Genomic DNA, 16,810 nt, shown 5'->3' with positions numbered 1-16,810 from the left:
TGCAGGACATCGAAGGAGTGGGGAATGTATCGTGGTTACCCTTCCACCTTCCTCGTTTCACCACCGAGCAGGCAGAGAACGGCCGGTCGAGGCGAAACGCTGCTGCATGTACGCGAACGAACCACAAGCGGACTTTCACGGGGCTTTCTTCCTTCGCGGCCGACTTGCTGCGATCGTGTGCCACTATTTCGCGTAAACACGCCCGAGATATCGCCGCGTGATCGCACCATCGGTTGGCATCCGGGGTGAAAGGCAAAACGAAGCACATGAACCGAGAGTTGATTTTCCATGGAAATGAAAAGCCTGACGACGCCTTTCTATAATATGTATGCTCGTCTTCCTAGCACGCTGCACTTTCTTACTTTCGTTTTGTAATACTTGTATCTACACGTAGAGAGCTAACGTGGCTTGGATTTCTTGTTATATTCCATAAAGAAACATCTAGAATCGATACGATGGTATCAGGCGTTTAAAAGCTTGTTCAGTTGGACTAGTGAAGTTAGATTAAATCTAAATGGACAAGAAGTAAGAAATGAAATGGGTCAGAGTCCAAAAGACAAGGGGACATCGCACCATGAGGACAAGCCACGTCAATTATCGCGGTGAAACTGCTAAAAAATTCATATCCAAACATACCAATGGATACGAGAGTGGTTCGTAACGCAGTCACGTAACGTCCTCGAAAATTGAATTCTTCCGTGTACTGTCGCTATAGCATTCCAAACGCCGTACCCGGTATGTCATTCATAAAGAAATTACACCAGTCCATTATTCAACGATTATTTATAGGAGACAGGTCGAGCGTGGGCGAGTCGTTCGGTGATTTCCTCTTCTCTTCGGGACCTAGTTTCGCGACACGAGTTGAACGTATTTATAGACAAACGTTTAAACTTCCTTCGACATCATTTGTGATATCTTCTTTGCCAAATTTGAACGTTACGCGTGCTTATTCCAAAAGAATCGAATAAAACACCCACGTGTGCCATAAAAATCTCCAAAACAACAGTGAATCGCCAAATTCGCCTACATTCTTCACCAAGATCGCAGAAATGCAAAAAAATGAAACTCGAAAGGAACACGAAAGACGAAAAGGTGGCGGTGGGACTCTGTGATTCCGCGGTGCCACGAAATGATATTCAGCCGTGTTTCGACAAGCCGGGTGTCGTTAACCTTTCGCGCGATTCGTCCCCCGCTAACGGAGAAACAATTGTCCGATCTAGGACTAGCTGGTTGCGACTGGGACGCCCACTCCTCAGGGACTATTTCAAGACCGCGAGCGTGTCCCGTAGGTTGCGAATTGGGCGTTGGCCTCTGCTTGCTTCCTTCTGGTGTCAGATCGAGAGACGAGCATGCGTGGAATGCCACGTGGGATCATGGGCTACGAGAAAACCTTTTTTCCTCCCACCTTTCTGAACGGATTTTGGTGGGTTCCTCGCTTCGAACGAGCGCCGAAACGGTGCCTGAAGGAGAAGGGCGCTCTCTCGAGAGTGACGGTATGCATAGAGGACCGGGAGGAAAGGGACACGGTCGCGATCAACAACTGCGTGTTCACGCTCGTACTCTGAAAATTCAAGGGATCCACGTGGATGGCCCAAACGACCGGCCGAGAGTGTTGCAATCCTGCGCCGGCCCCGTTTTTTTTCTATGCTCTTGTCGATCCCCTCGAGGCCCCTCTCGAGCCTTTACGATACATCTCTGCGTGATTTCTCACGATGAACAGAATAACCGTGGGTGGTGGTCGCTTTTGGATATCCAACGTCTGACGTTGTCGTGACCATGACGCGTAAACTGTGTATCTAACCGGAGACTTATACGCGCATAAACGTGTGAGTTAAAGCGAGGCAAAGCCGAAGAGGAGCGGTGTAGATTTGATTAGAAATGTTTGCTAGAAATTGTTTGGGAAGCGACAATGTCAAGAGCAACAGTTGCCTAACCTTTCGACGCGTACAATACATCGCGTGCAATGGCGCGTTTCGTAATCCCATCGGCTGGCGGTAGATCCGAAAACGGTTTCAAAGCGGAAATTTACGACCGCGTTTATCCAGCAGGACGGTAGTTTGCAGCGTGCTTAAAGGCGAGCCAGCGTATAGTAGAAACGTCACGCGAGACGAGCTCAGCTGTCCGCGGTAACGTGCACTAACTCGCAGCTCTGATCTATGGTGTCAGGGTCCGCGGCTACCACGACTGATCGCTCTATTAGAGCTTACGGACCGACCGTTCAACCGACCGCCCTACTTTCTTGAAAATCGTAACTCCATGAGATATCGAAGACCGTTAGCTGAAACGTGCTCCGCTTCAACCGGATATCTGCTAGAGGACTTTTAAACACAACCTATATTCCTCTGTCCTCTAGATTATTTGCTCTTTGTATTATAACAAATATAACAAGTTTCCCGCTTATTAATGAAAATTGTAATTGCAAATCTATATATATATTTGATTGCCTTGATACGTGTATCGAGTTAGTCAGAACTTTTTCGAAGAACATTGTGTAATTTATACGTAATAGTTAGTATCCACCTTACGTGGTCGAGTCAAGACCTCCCCGTTCAGAAAGTTAATCTTCAAAGCCCAAATACGACTTCACAATACCACTCTGCTCCGATCGCGCCGTCGAAGAACATACGAAATCCCGAAAGCCCATGTTCCTCGCCGCTACGCCGCACCGCCTCCAAAGAATCATCGATCACAGAGTCGGCGGAGCGTGGTTCAATATCGATCAGCTGAAAGTGGCAGAATATCGTCTCGCGACGGCAGTAGATCTCTACGATAACCGTTAGCGGTGGCTACGATGTTCTATAGATATATATGCAAATTGCACGAGCGAGTTGACCGAGTGAGAGAATAGCCGGGCTAGCAATAGCGAAGGGACTGGTCGAATCTCGACTAAAATCTCGCGGCAGCAACGGAGGATGAGGAGGAGGCAAGCAACGGTAACCCATTGTATCGAACAGCCGGTTCCTTTACGATGGGTTTCTCACGATCGGTCAGTCGGCGGATAAGCCAGAGGCAAGCGAACGGGGCCCGTCGCGATCCCTCTCGCGAGGATGTACCCCCGGTGCGTGCAACTGGGTTTACAGCCGGATGCAGGCGGCGAGGTCGCGGCCACACAGAGGTAGTAAGGGAATATACACGCGCGAAGTAGTTGGAGCGGAGTCGAAGCGGAGTTGGAGCGGACGGGACAGGACAGGAGAGGACGGGGCGAAGCCGGATTTCTTTTCTCGTTGCGGAGCCGCTTGCCGGCGCTCGCACGCGGCCACGGCTAACTGTATTTTGACTTTGTGGCCTGAATTGCGGTAACACGGTAACTGGCTCCACCGCGCGCGACACCCTGAAGTAACGGGCCATATCTCGAAGCCACGCTCTTCAAGCCTTTACACGCGTGTAAGCTACCTACATAAAAGGCAGTCTCACGCGCGTAACTCGGTCCCCTGGCTCTGTGTCGACGTGCGTATACACACGCGTGGCAGCAAGCGTGCATTCACGAGGCGACCGCCAAACGCCACCGATATGCCGCGACTATATGTACGATGGGCAGATGGTCGATACGAGCATGCAAGAGTAACGAGGAAACGCGCACGACAGAATGGTGGCATCGTTAGATGCGAGAACGAGACGACAGACGGTGGCGAGCGTAGGATCAGGAGCAGCGACGGTTGTCATCGTGTGCGTTCGGCCCGCCGCGAGTTCTTACGTTGGTACACACGCGCTCGTTGCAACGTGAGTGTAGGTACAGTTAGGTAGAAGGTGGCCACCGGCTCGACTCTGTAGGTCGGAGCCGCGGGACGCGCGGACCGACTCTGTATATCCTTCGCATCCGGGGGATCGCCACCGAGACGACAGCAGGACCTTGGGCCTTAACCCACTCTTACTGGGAAAGGGACTAGCAATATAACGCTTCTTCGTGTCTCCTCTCCGTGGCGTGCCTCTTCCGCGTTCACCGTCTCGTGGACACGGCAGTTCGCGGAATTTAGCTGCGTGTTTCTTCATCAATCTCGATCGCTAGATACGTATACCGAGAAAACACAAATTTTCTATCTAGAAAACGTAATTTTATTCGTTTCTTCGAATAACAAGTCGAAACAGTATTTATAAATTCTTTGATTAAACATATCTTCGGTTGATTAAAATTTAAAACATTGCTTGATCGATAAATATCATTTTAAACTATAAAACGAACGACGCGAATCTTCTCGTAGTCTTTGTCAATGGGTTCTGTTTAACCAACGATCAACATCGCCTGCACGTAAAGAACCTACCGTGAGAGTATCACGTGCCACGGCACGCGACACTCGATTCCCGAGGTCTGCGACGTACGGTGCAGGATCAGGAAGCGTAACCGAGAGAAAGCCATCTCAGACTCGTCTCTGTTGTTCATCGTTCTCACCCCTTTCTCTGCGTGCGTCTTCCTGAGTAGAAAAGGAAGTGCAGCAGCTGTTTCTGCCGCTTTCTCGAGAAGAACCCTTTCTCGATCGTCCCTTGAAGAAGGTAAAGAAGGTCCTTCCGGGATCCTGTGTATCTCGTATTCCATCGAATTGGTTTTTTCCTGAGGGGAAAAATGGCCACGTGTCAGCGCAGGGGATGAAAGTGGGGGAAAAGGAGAAGGCGACAGAAAAGAAAGAAGCGATCTGCTTTGTTGTCCATATGGCGCTCGATCCACGCTTTGGGACATCGTCCACGATCCACGCGATCGATTTCTTCCTGGAAACGCTCAAATTTGATCTACGAGATCGACAGCTCCAGCGGAGACCCGGAAGTCGGTGGCGTGGCTCTTCGGCCCACGCGACGCGCGCCTTCTTGTCACAGGAACGCAAGATCAACGTGTTTCCCCGAAAGAAGGCGGAATAATTATCGATGATATTCGAGTGACGTTTCTTTCACCGATTCCAGTTCCTGTGCCCCATAGATGAAGAACGTCTGCCTTTTTCTTCTGTGGGATCACTGTGAAGAACGCTGTAACGCTGTGATTTTCTACATTCTAGTGGAAAAATTTACGGAAGGTCCTAATAACGTACAATGTTAAACACGATTGGAACCTATCGGTCACAATTCCATCTTCATACTGGTATTATGCTGCTGCCCGTTGCTACTTTCCTTTCAATTTTTCATGATCTCTACACGACTTCAAAATGCATTTCTTCGAACAATACACCCCCGTGGTCTCGTTGGCCAAAGAATGATCGACGAACGAGTTTCTCGGTCGACGTCCAGCCGCTCGAGAAGAATCGGTATGCAGATGTCCAGTGGTCACCGTGGTGACATGGAAAAACGGTCAGCCGTTCTACCACGAAAAATGTCTTTTTAATTGGCAATTAGCCGCGTCATGGACCCTTTCGCATCTGTCACACGGCCACGGGTGATCTTTCACCGGCGGACGGAGCCGCCTTCGAGTGTCCCTCGAGACATCTGAATGGGTCGGTTAACTAAAAAGCCCGCACAGAATGACGGTACATTCTCCGTTAATCCCTGGGACACGCGTTTCCTCCATTTTCCGGAAAGTGGCCACGCGAGCTGGCGAAGAAGGAAGAATGGACGCAGCGAGTGTGGCCATCGTGAAGTGGCCGATGGCCCGCTGGACATTTTTCATCCCCTAATTTGACGGACAGGCGTGCGGCCACCGTGCCTCCTCCGTTCTAAGGACATAGTACGCCAAAGAGAGTCGGATATCCATGGGAGAGCATTCAGAAGCTTCGGCTTTTCAATCGTCGTGTTTTACATGCCGCTGCTCCGTTTTATCCATGACTGCTTTCACGAGGAAGAAGTATAGTAGGAGAGAACATTAAATTTTCATTGCTTGCTTCCAGTTTGAAATGTATAAAGCTTTTCATAAAGGAGTCAATGGAATCAATGGCACTTGTTATATGAATTTCAATTATACACAAATAAATTATAACTAAACTATTTGTTTACCGACAATTTCATAGTTCCACTATATGTGATGATATTTAACACAGAAAGTTGATAAAGCTTACGATTAGTTCATTTAACGCGTCCGTAGCTCCCATAAAATACGAGTAAAAGAAAAAAAAACCATTCGTTTAAAATTCATTGCGACATAATCATTCCATAGAAGTTACGATTATAGTATTTCCAATAATCTCCGTATTGCAACATTTTATGATACTCGGTTTAATGTCCAAATTAAAATCTTCACGTTTATATGTACCGTAAAAGGTGCACGAAAAATAAAACGGTACCAGAAGTTTCATGGCGCCCACGCGTCACGGCGAAGAAAAGACGCGTCCCGGAAAAGCGATATCTCCGAGGGAGCATTCGAGAAATATCGTCGAACGAACAATGGGAACGAGCGCTGGTTAAGAAGCGATAACAGAATCGAGGCAGCATATCACGGACCTTGAATTGCACCAGGCACACCTCCGTGTTGCCATTACGCGGCCACTTGGCACCGGCCACTTGGTGCGCCTACCCGGCCGCATACATCGCCGCTTTTTACCACTGCTGATCTATGCGTTCTACGATTACGCGACGTTCCTCTCATTCTCGAAACGTACGGTCGGCCGCGCGCTTTCCGGCTGTGAAAGAGAAGCAAGACGTAGTATCGACCATTACCTACCGCTCTCTCTCTTCTAACGCGACGCCGCCATTGTCGCGGCTGACTGATAAATCGATTGCTACGGCTAAGCTGCCGGTAGGAAATTCCACGTTATCGCCTTCTTGCATATGTTGCATAGGGACATTTTGGAGAAAACAGCAAAACGATGACGATTTTTCTATTTTCTACTCTTCTGATCTTTACGAAGATATTCCTTTCCCCGTTTAGCTTCGTTTATATTCGTTTATATTCGATTTTACCGTGCGAGATATAAGAATTTTTACGCGTTTCATTTTATTACCTCCAGCTGAAGGAATTTGGAGAACGTCGGGCAACGTTCAAGATTCGAATCGTAAAAGTCGTCGAGGCCCCAAATCTTCTTTGCTTCCTGAAAGCCGGGGCACGATGGAAAGTCCATGGAGGCAGCACGGCGGTCATCGAGCAGAATGCAACGCCGCATATCGATGCATCGTGCCGATCGCAGCCAATATAAACACAGCGAGGCGACTGCTATGGCGAAGTCTAATTTCAAACACTTGCGCGACTCCGACGTGGCGTCATGGGAATCGATAATACGACCGATGCCTGTTGTCTTCTTCGTCCTTCTGTTCGCCAGTCGTCGTTCTTCATCGGTCTCGCTTCCTTCCATACTGCCATCTTGCTCTCTCTCACACCAGCTACTTTCTTTCTTCGGCCAGTGCCGATTCATTCGGACTGCCGATGATGTTTCGAGAACAGTTATGTGGGAGTCTGGGTCACGAGGCGTGGCTTCTATGGGGACACCGTCCACTGTCCCATAGAACCACAATCCCATTGGCCAAGAAACACTCGCGAGGCACGACCGGAATAATTATGTAACCTGCGCTTCGCGGTACGCGAGCCGACGCGTTCGTGCTCGAGGGGGGTTGCAAACCACCGCGTCGCGAGAGAAAGAAAAAGACAGAGTGACGAGACAGCATAGGGAAGGGACGGAGAGAGCGGAACGGAGAGGAAAGGAGAGTAGAAGAGCAGAGAAGGGGAACGGTGACCCCTGCATGCGAGGAAAATAGGTGCCGGTCTGCCCACGTGCGCCTCGTGTTTTTCCTCTTTTTCCTTTCTCCTCTGGCCTTTCGTCGCGACTGTCTCCACAGCCTCTTCGAATGGCAGTCCGTCATTCCGTCCGTCATTGTGGAAGTGGAAAACGATCGACGTGACCTCGGCTAGGATGTCAGCCGCGCGACTAGCTATTTATTGTCCTCCGTTGGGCCTGTTTTATCCACTCGATGGATTCGTGTCAGGGAAAAGGTTAATTATACCCAGTCACGAGCGAGATCGCGACGAGCTTTCGACTAACCGATGCTGTTATCTTCGCACTTGAGGAATTAACCTTTAGAGCGGCGGCTTTTAACGCGATCCTCTTCGTCGGACGATCCAATGGAGGCGCATTTGTAACTGTGAGTTTCAAAATATTTTCAAGTCGTGTCCGAACAAGGTAGAAGGTAAGAAAGGAAATAATAGGAAAGAATTCGAGGAGGGATAAATGATAATAGTCGTTCAAAAGTGTTGGTGGTAGCGCGTTTATTTCAAAATCGACGCCCACTCGACAAAGGTTGCATACCATTGATAAACTTCCGCGGTGAGGGTACAATGAATCGCATACGCGCTCGCTCGCGAGATATTATATCCTCTTCTTACGTCAGACCGGCAAATTGATTCCACCTTTTCACGGTGAAACACTCGGGGGAAGCGAAGGTTCTTCCGTAACGCCAGAACGAAATAAGTTTTGCGCGATTGTTGTCCCTGATTATACCCACGCGATAGTTCCTGTATTAGCCGCAGATGTTATGTGGCCAGAAGAATTCTAATTACCATCGGTTTTCACGTGTTCGCTGCCCGTTTCCGTGTTTCATTATTTTCACCATACGTTGTGCCTTTCCTTCTATTTTATCAAACGGACGTTGTCGATAGTCATTGAACTACGGTGTTCCCACGGTGTTCGCTCCTTTTTTCCTCGCTCTTCGCACTTCATCCTTACGCGAGAATAATTTTTCTTCCACTCTTTCCATTTCGCTGTCTCGTAAGAAAGAAAAAAAAAAAAAAAGAAAAAAGGAGAAGAAAGAAAAGTACTTGGTTGTCTCATTTCGTTTTCGTTATTCATAAAACTGCTACGAAGAGAGTAATTTCGGTAACCCAGTAACAAAAGCAGCTTCCAAACATTCTTTCGAAATTCTTCGAAGCGACAGCACTCCTACGTGTTCCAAGTAGCACGAAAATTAGCAGGATTCGAAGCATTGGAGGGATCACGGCGTCACTAACGAACCGTGTTCCCAATTATCATGGCCGCGCGAAACGAGGATTTTCGAGGCACGACTGAGCCTAATGCCCCAGTAACGGGATGACGCTTCTCTGTTCATGGTGCCGCGAATTTGCAATTCAAATAATTAGCGAACCTGGCGAAAAACAACCGACTGCCGATCTCCCGCTGTATCTTTTTCTCTTGTATCTTCACGTATGCACACGATCGTGTGTATTCGTGTTCATAACGTCATCCAAATAGACGGATATTCGTTCGTGGTAAAATCGGACATGGGTCGTTCGTTCGCCAGGTTTCGCGATGAATGGCGAACACACAACAGTGACTTTTTGACCTAAATTCTTTAACGACCGGCGAAGCTGACGTCAGCGAGTCCTTGACCGTAACCGGCGATCGCCTATACTCCACCGCCGGCACCTCCACCACCGCCGAAGCATCATGGAATCGCCGATGACCCTACCGGGAATTTGATTCGCGCCGACACTTCCTGCTTCTCTTTTCTTTCGTTCTTCCCTCGCGTTTCCCTTATTTTTCACCCTGTTCGTTCTTCTTCGCCGCCACTTTTCGACGATTTTTGCCAGCTTTCTTCGCATTTTTATTTTATGATACTTTTTCTTTCGCAGTGTTTCTCTATGTACAGAGTGAAGTCAGTGTTTAGCGTTCTATTAGGTATCCCTTTTTTCTGATTATTCTCCTTTCCTTTCGTTTATTCTCGTTCTCGGGGTTAGTGAAGTTATCGTTTCGGGGTTAAGCAAGAAGATCCATGACACCAACGAATTTCCAAAGGTGATAATTCGAGCGAAGTTCAGCTGGTAACCCGGTTCTTTAGTGTCTTCTTTCGTCGCATGAACACGTCGGGCTGACACGAGTTAGCAGGAAATTGAAAACGCGAGAAATTTCACGCGGAACCGGTACAATTATGCGGCTCGCGTACCACTGTGACAGGATGTTTACTTATTGAAATTGTAGGCCTACACAAAATCGGTGAGGATTATGCCGAAACCGGTTCCGATTGTGTAGTTATTTTCGGAGGTACGCAAACTCATAAAAGGCTTTTACGAGGACCGATGGCCTGGCGCGTTCGCGAAACTGCCTGCTCGACGTCCATCCATCGACCAGTCCCTTGTTTCTACAGTGCATGATCCCATCCGACTAAAATGCAGCTGCTTCGCTTGCAACTATCCACCTCCGTCATTCAATATCTAACGAATATTTAGCATTGTACGAATCGCTGCATCTACGATCTCGTCCACTATATCGTCAACTATGTCGTACGTTTTGTCTCAGGATTCGGACGACGCGCGAAATTGAAATCGCGCAGACGGACGCGTCTCGACGATAGGGCCGCGTTTCGAGGGATACAGCTCGATGGAGAGGTTGCACGCGCCAGCCACGTAACACGAGATTCTCGTAATCGAATACGCGAGAGAGCGCGCGTACAAAGGGGACCACGGGACACGGGAAAAGAGAGGGTGGTGAAAGGCGGAGGAAGAAAAAAAAAGTAAAAGAAAGAGGACGGATAGGATGTACGTAGGTGAGTATTCGGACTGGCCAATCGATCGGACGATATCCGCGTTACTCGAACGCTACTTCTTGCTCGAGAGGGAAGAGGAGAAAGAAAGAGAGAGAGAGAGAGAAAGAAAGAGAGAAAGAGAGAAAGAGAAAGAGAGGTCAGGCCATGCGCACAGGATGCGTCGATTTTTTGCCCGCCAACATTTTTTCTCTCCTCCATTTTTTTCTTACAGCGTCCGCTGTTGCCGCTGCGCCTTTTTCCTCTCTCCTCTCTCTTCACCGTCGCTTTTTTCCCCCCGGTGGAAAAATGCATAACGGGATACGCGGACCAAGCACCGAAAACCGGGGGAACGTGCGCGGCATCATCGAGCCACCGAATTCAACGAAGTCTTACATCAGCGTCCCTTCGGGAATGGCAACCGTGACACGAGTATTTGGGGATGCTCCCAAAATGGAGGCGGAAGGAACGGAGATGAAGATTCGTTGCTGATAAGTGAAAGGAAGAAGACTTTTACACGGAAGCGTGGCTGCGAAGGAGAAATATAGCAGGTATTGGAACTACATGATACTTATATGATTCATTGTATATCGACCTAGGTAGCAGCTGCTATAGATTGTCCGCAGCAATTGAAAGAATTAGCTGGGGTGAATGAAACAAACTCAAATATCACGATGAAAGCCATTATACCCCGTGTACGTTGATCGTCCTGCTGTATTTACCAAAAAACCGAGGAAAAAGGCGACCGCAGCAGGCAGCGGTAACACGAAAAAACCTCACGCACAGCGCCACATTTCCTTCCATCAATCAAACCTGGAACACGTGACAGGGGAGAAGGCGCAGACACGGTCGAAGGCCACGGATTGCCTATGCAACTTCTCTCGCAACCTTCTCTTCGGACAGTGAAGGGGAGGGTGTTAGGTAAAAAGATCGTAAATGGTTGCCACGTGAGTCCAGAATTCGAATTCCGTGTGGACGAAAAGCATACATGGTTTCGGCGTTATATGCAAGAACAAGGCCTGGTCGTTGTTGCGCACGAGGAAACGTGACGCGAAAGCCGAGTCCTTTTCCGTGCATCTCATTAGGACACCGGAGGGACAGGGGCAACCACCCAGGACCTGTATGTCGCTTATCAGGATGGATATATTTTACGATCGGGAAGTTGGCCAGACTTCCGCTGTTGGAGACTACCTAATTGGACGGCTCTCTTCCTGTTACGATTCGCCGAGGAACCCTCGACTTTCGTGGAGCGGCCCGAACCGTGCTTAGAAGCGTTTCTTTCCGTCCTGCCTCCTCGTTCTCTTCCCTTCACCCAGCTATACATATTTCTCTCGCACAACGCTCTTTGTCCACCTCCCTTTCTTGCCTTCGTCGTCTTCTCTCCCTCTTCTTGCCTCCCGTCTCTCTGTTCTTCGACCTTCCTTCTCGCCTTCCCTCATTCGCCACACCGACGAGGAAGTTTAACGCCGGCCCACCGTGGTGTGGCACGGGCTGCGTTCGTTCGCCGCGCATCCGTGAAAGTGAAACGGAGAAAATCAGGTTTCGAAGACGAGCCTTCGAACCTCCTCTCCGTGGATGTCGTTCGAGACACGTTGATAGAACCGAGAGCATTGTCTCGCGGACCACGCGGATTCTCCTTTGGACGCGATCCAACGCGACCGGGGACACGCGTTTTTCTACCTGCCTTCGAGGTAGAAAAGATCTTTCCACTTCGATGAGACCTTTCTCTCGACTCTTATTCGATATAGTCGCTTCGCATCTTTATGACTTAATTATCCGATAATAAATAAACTAAAAAGAATTTTTTTTTTTTAATAATATCACGGATAAGAGAATAGATATTTTGTAAGTATGAAATACGACAATAAGAAGAATCAGAGTAGTCGATAATCGGGCAGAGATGCTGATGAGGTCTCAGCTGAGAGGCGGCCAAAGTCAGCTGACTTCGAGCGTTGCCTGGCACGGGTCAAGACTCCCTCCTACTTTCCACACTCTTTGTCCCTCCATCGCGCTTCCACTTCTAAATCGTCGAGTCGTAACTGCGAGAACAAGTCGAGAAAATTTCGTGACTTTGCAACGTCGAATTTTCGTCCTCGATCCTCACTTATCGACCCTCGTCGGCGGCTGATTAAAAGACGGAAGCGATAGTATCCCGGACCCCAAAGACGATTAACAAGCAGCGGGAATCAAGCGTTCGGAGAGAAACCGATCGTTACCACGGCCTCGGTTCATAAACCAAGAAACCACAACGCGCCACTTCCCGTGAGGGACGCGCGCGCGCGCCGTTCGTCGCCTTCGCGCCGCGACCGTCCCTCCCGGCCTCTTCCGTAAACAGAGCCCAATTTATGCAACGTTGATAGACAATCGTGTCACCGCGTTGCTTCTATCAGTGAATTTCGTCCACTTATTCTACGTGTCCACTCGGTACGATTTGAAAAATGGATCAGAATTATGAGACTGCGAACTATGCTGCGGTTCACCCTCAGGACCCGCGAGCGGCGGGTTCGCTCGTGTGTTCCGTCCACGCGAAATCGTGCGAATCGATCGGGCCGCTGGCATGGGACAGAGTGCAAGGAGGAAGCGAGCGATCGAAAAAGAGCAAACCGGGAAGACGAACGCAGAGGATGAAACATCGGCGGCGACAGCGGTAGAAGAAGAAGAGAAGGAGGAGGAGGAGGAGGAGGAGGAGGAGGAGGAAAAGCAAAGGTGGTGGAACAGGAGGCGATCGAAGAAAGAGAGTGAAAGATGAAAAGAAGGGAACGAAGGAGAAGAAGATAAAGTAGACAAAGAAGAGGAGGCAGTAGGAGAAGGATAAAGATGAGAGTAAAGAGGTGGAGAAGGATGAGGAGGAGGAGAAGGAGGAGAAGGAGGAGATGGAGGAGGAGGAGGAGGAGGCACGAGTCGTCGGTGCAAACCGAACGAGGTATAGAGGAATCGGTAGGCGATACGGGAGCGGGGGAGGTCGAGCGTGCGAGGGAGGGAGGAGGTGGAGGTCCGGGTGTGGGGACGAGGTAGGGTGGAGGCTAGAGGGGGCTGGCGGGGCCAGAGACGAAGGGAAGTTGGTATCGCGGATGGCGATGGCGATGGCAGAGTCAATGTCCTAGCGCTCGCACTGGGTCACGGCGAGTTGCGGCCAACGACCCAAGCCAGAGCTCCTCTTTACTTTGCACAGAACGAGCGAGAAAGAGGCCTGGAAAAGGGGAGGAACGAGGATGGAGCGGGACCAAGCGATAGACAGAGAGCAAGCTTGCGGCGCGAGCGAGCTAAATAAAGGGAGTTGGAGGGAAGGAAGCGAGACGAAAGGAGTGAAAGAGAGAGAAGGAAGAAGATACAGTCTCGGAGGGACAGAGACGAACAGCGTGTTCCCTGGTTCCTCGTCTCGCGATGTGTATACTGGGTGCTCGAAGCGAGAAGTCGTTCCTTCTTCGCCGATCCTTCTTCCCGTGGTGGATCCTTCTTCCCATTTTCTGCATCTCCGACGATCTCCACCTAGCCTTTGTCCACCGTGTCTGCCTAACCCAGACCTGCTGGCCGGCCGGATTCGCCGAGTCGCCGCTGACACGGAAACCAGCCTGAGAATCTCGTTTCCTTCGAGCCTACGTGGTTCGCGTTCCGCTAAGAGGAGAGGGGGACACGCAAGTTCAGTGACGATTATCGGTGACCTGTCTCTTCTCTTCTGTATATATTTCTGCCTGTGGTGTAGCTTCCTCGATCACGATCCACGAGCATCGCCACGAAAATTGCCCACGGGACACGCCGGTTCTACCGAGCTTTTCCCTTTCTTCTCGTTAATCTTCGAGGTCTTCTAAGACTCGACCGGTTCCGCGATCTTTCACGATCGCTATGACTACTCTTTGTGCCGGCACTCTTCGACCGAGACTAATAGATTACGTTCTATCCGTCTGTCTCCGGTGTACCGAGTCCTCCGAGTCCCTTTCCTGCCCTCCGGCGATGTTGTGAGGGCTTCTTATATAATTCCCCGTGTCCTTCCTTGAGGAAAAGGCGAGTCTCGCTCGGAACACGAGAGACACACGCGAGATAGAATCTCTCTAGCTGGGATGGTTGGCTGACTCGCGAGAGAATTCGAGGAAAGTCGGTAACGAACGTCCACTGTGCCGGTGAAACAGTCGTTTGCCAGAGAATAGATAAATTACCGAGGCGTCTGGTCGAATGTAAATCACACGATGGTGGCCCGATACGTAAGTTGGCCTCGCCGGAAGAATCGATCGAACGATCCCCTGTTATCGTAGCCTGTTAGATTTCGATCCGACGACGATCCGATAGCGAATTCCTTCGAGCTACTCCCACAACGAAGTTCACGAAGTTCATCCGTGTTCGCTGAAAGCAGCTCCGTTCGCCGAGACCAATCGAGAAACTCGAGTTTCCAGTCGAGCGACAGATACCGTCTCGAATTCCACTCGCGGCATTACTATGCATAATGAAGAGATATTTGTTTTCATAGCGTTCAGACCACGTGCTTTTCAACATCTCCCTTTCTCAGTCTTTTCCTATTACCTGTTTCGATTCTTCTTTCCCTTTTCATAATACACGATGGTAATGAAAATGGCTATGAATACAGAATTCTCAGATTCGTACCGAAGATGCTGGCGGTGTCGATCTCGAGCAGCCTCCGCACGGGCAGGTGACTCCACGTATGATCGATCGGGCTGGCTCGATCGAACTCCTCTCGTCGACGCGTTCTCACGTGATGGCGATCGATCGAGACGGGTCAAGTTCGGAGTACCCTGCTCGCGAATGGTCTCCGAATAATCGGTCTCGGTCGTGGTAGCGGTGGGGATGATCGCCACTTAATTAGACGTAGGAAGCGCGAAGGAGGCAGCGGCGAAAGAGACACCGGGGGCTGCGGCGATCTTGCGTGATACGCCGGTACCCGTGGTATTCGCAATAATTTATTCGGCCAATTACTTCAGAACTGACGCGAGCCTATGGCGAATCATTGAGCGTAAAGGTCAATAGCACGTAGTTGTAACTCCGTGCACGGGGAACAAGTCATCTAAGCGCATGTATTCGCAGCGACGCCGCGGAGATCCAACTTTTCGAGCGATTAGGTTTTATTCTCGTTAGGGGCTCTTTATACCGCGTCGAGGGAATTAAAAAAAGAAAAAAGAAAAATATATATATATATATCTTTATATAATGTATAGACACGTGTACACACCGATCCGTAGATAGAAGGACGTGGGTTCCCCTGGGACTCCTAATGGAGGCTCCCAGTTAAATATCGCGAAATTAACTTCACCCTGTTATTATCTGTACCACGGTCCCTATACGTGTAAGGGATTAATTAATCGCGCGATTAATAAGCGAGCTACGGATTTCAAATATTTATGAGAATGGAATTCAACTGTGTATACGCGCGGCTCCCGAGGAAAGCTAAGTGGGAGAGATCGCTGATAAGCAGACGGAAAATACAAGAACGAAGCGCTTCGAAGACTCGCTCGCTCGAGCACAGTGAGAAGTGAACGGCGATTAAAGCGGCTAAATTTATATTGGATCGTCGAATTCAACGGCTGGCAGCCAGTTGGAGAAATAATTGCCGCCTCTTACGTCGGATTAACGATTAGGTTACCCAATCGATCTTCTCAAGGTCTGTGAGATCTCGATCTCGTAACGAACCCGCCACACGAATACCGGAATATCGAACGAATACGGGCGAAGCTTGACGCGAACGTTGACGCGTTTCGCCTCCCTGCGCGAATTCCTCCATCGGTAATATCAGTTAACGCGTACGAATTGACAAGTGGAACTTGTAACACGCCAGTTCCTGTCCGTACAATGTACTATGCTCGCCGTCTCGTGCCTTCGATACCAGGCTTAGGAATCGCGAAACACGCTTGACGGTTCGCAGAGATTCTAATTATAAGTCAGTTTCTAATGGAACCGCCTGGAATTGCCGCTTCAGATAACACGAGAATTATATCCGACCTCTTCCTACGGAATATCAAATGAACAAACGAAAGCCTCGTTAAGCTCATAAATAAACGAACAATTCCCCCCATTCTGCCTACCCGCAACGTCCAGCCGATTCGTCGAGGCTTTAGGAGCTACCATTTCGCTCGGATACCAAAGTCCCAGAACACGCTTTGGCGCGCATGAATTATTCTCTCGACTTTAGCGCCGAGTCTTAATCCGCCAACCTATGGATCACGGAAGTTTTTCTTTTTATCGACACGAGCGATCGACAGTCATTTTCATTGTATGTGATATGTGATCGATTCTATTATTAACCGTTTGAACGATTGCTATCGTATTGATTTATCGCACGATGTAGAATCGAAGGACGAAGCGAACGAACGATATTCGCGTCACCTTTGCCATAGTTTAACCCGACAGTTTTTAACGCGATGGATTTTTCTAAACCTACGGAAAACTGGAATAATCGTCGAAGAAAATCATCGAGGCGACTTCGTACGGTAGAGGATAGAACGACGTT

Source organism: Bombus pascuorum, chromosome 11 (genome assembly GCF_905332965.1).
Source record: "Bombus pascuorum chromosome 11, iyBomPasc1.1, whole genome shotgun sequence".
Classification (NCBI taxonomy): Eukaryota; Metazoa; Arthropoda; class Insecta; order Hymenoptera; family Apidae; genus Bombus; species Bombus pascuorum.
The sequence above is the reverse complement of the archived record's forward strand: the minus strand, read 5'-3'. Positions refer to the sequence as shown.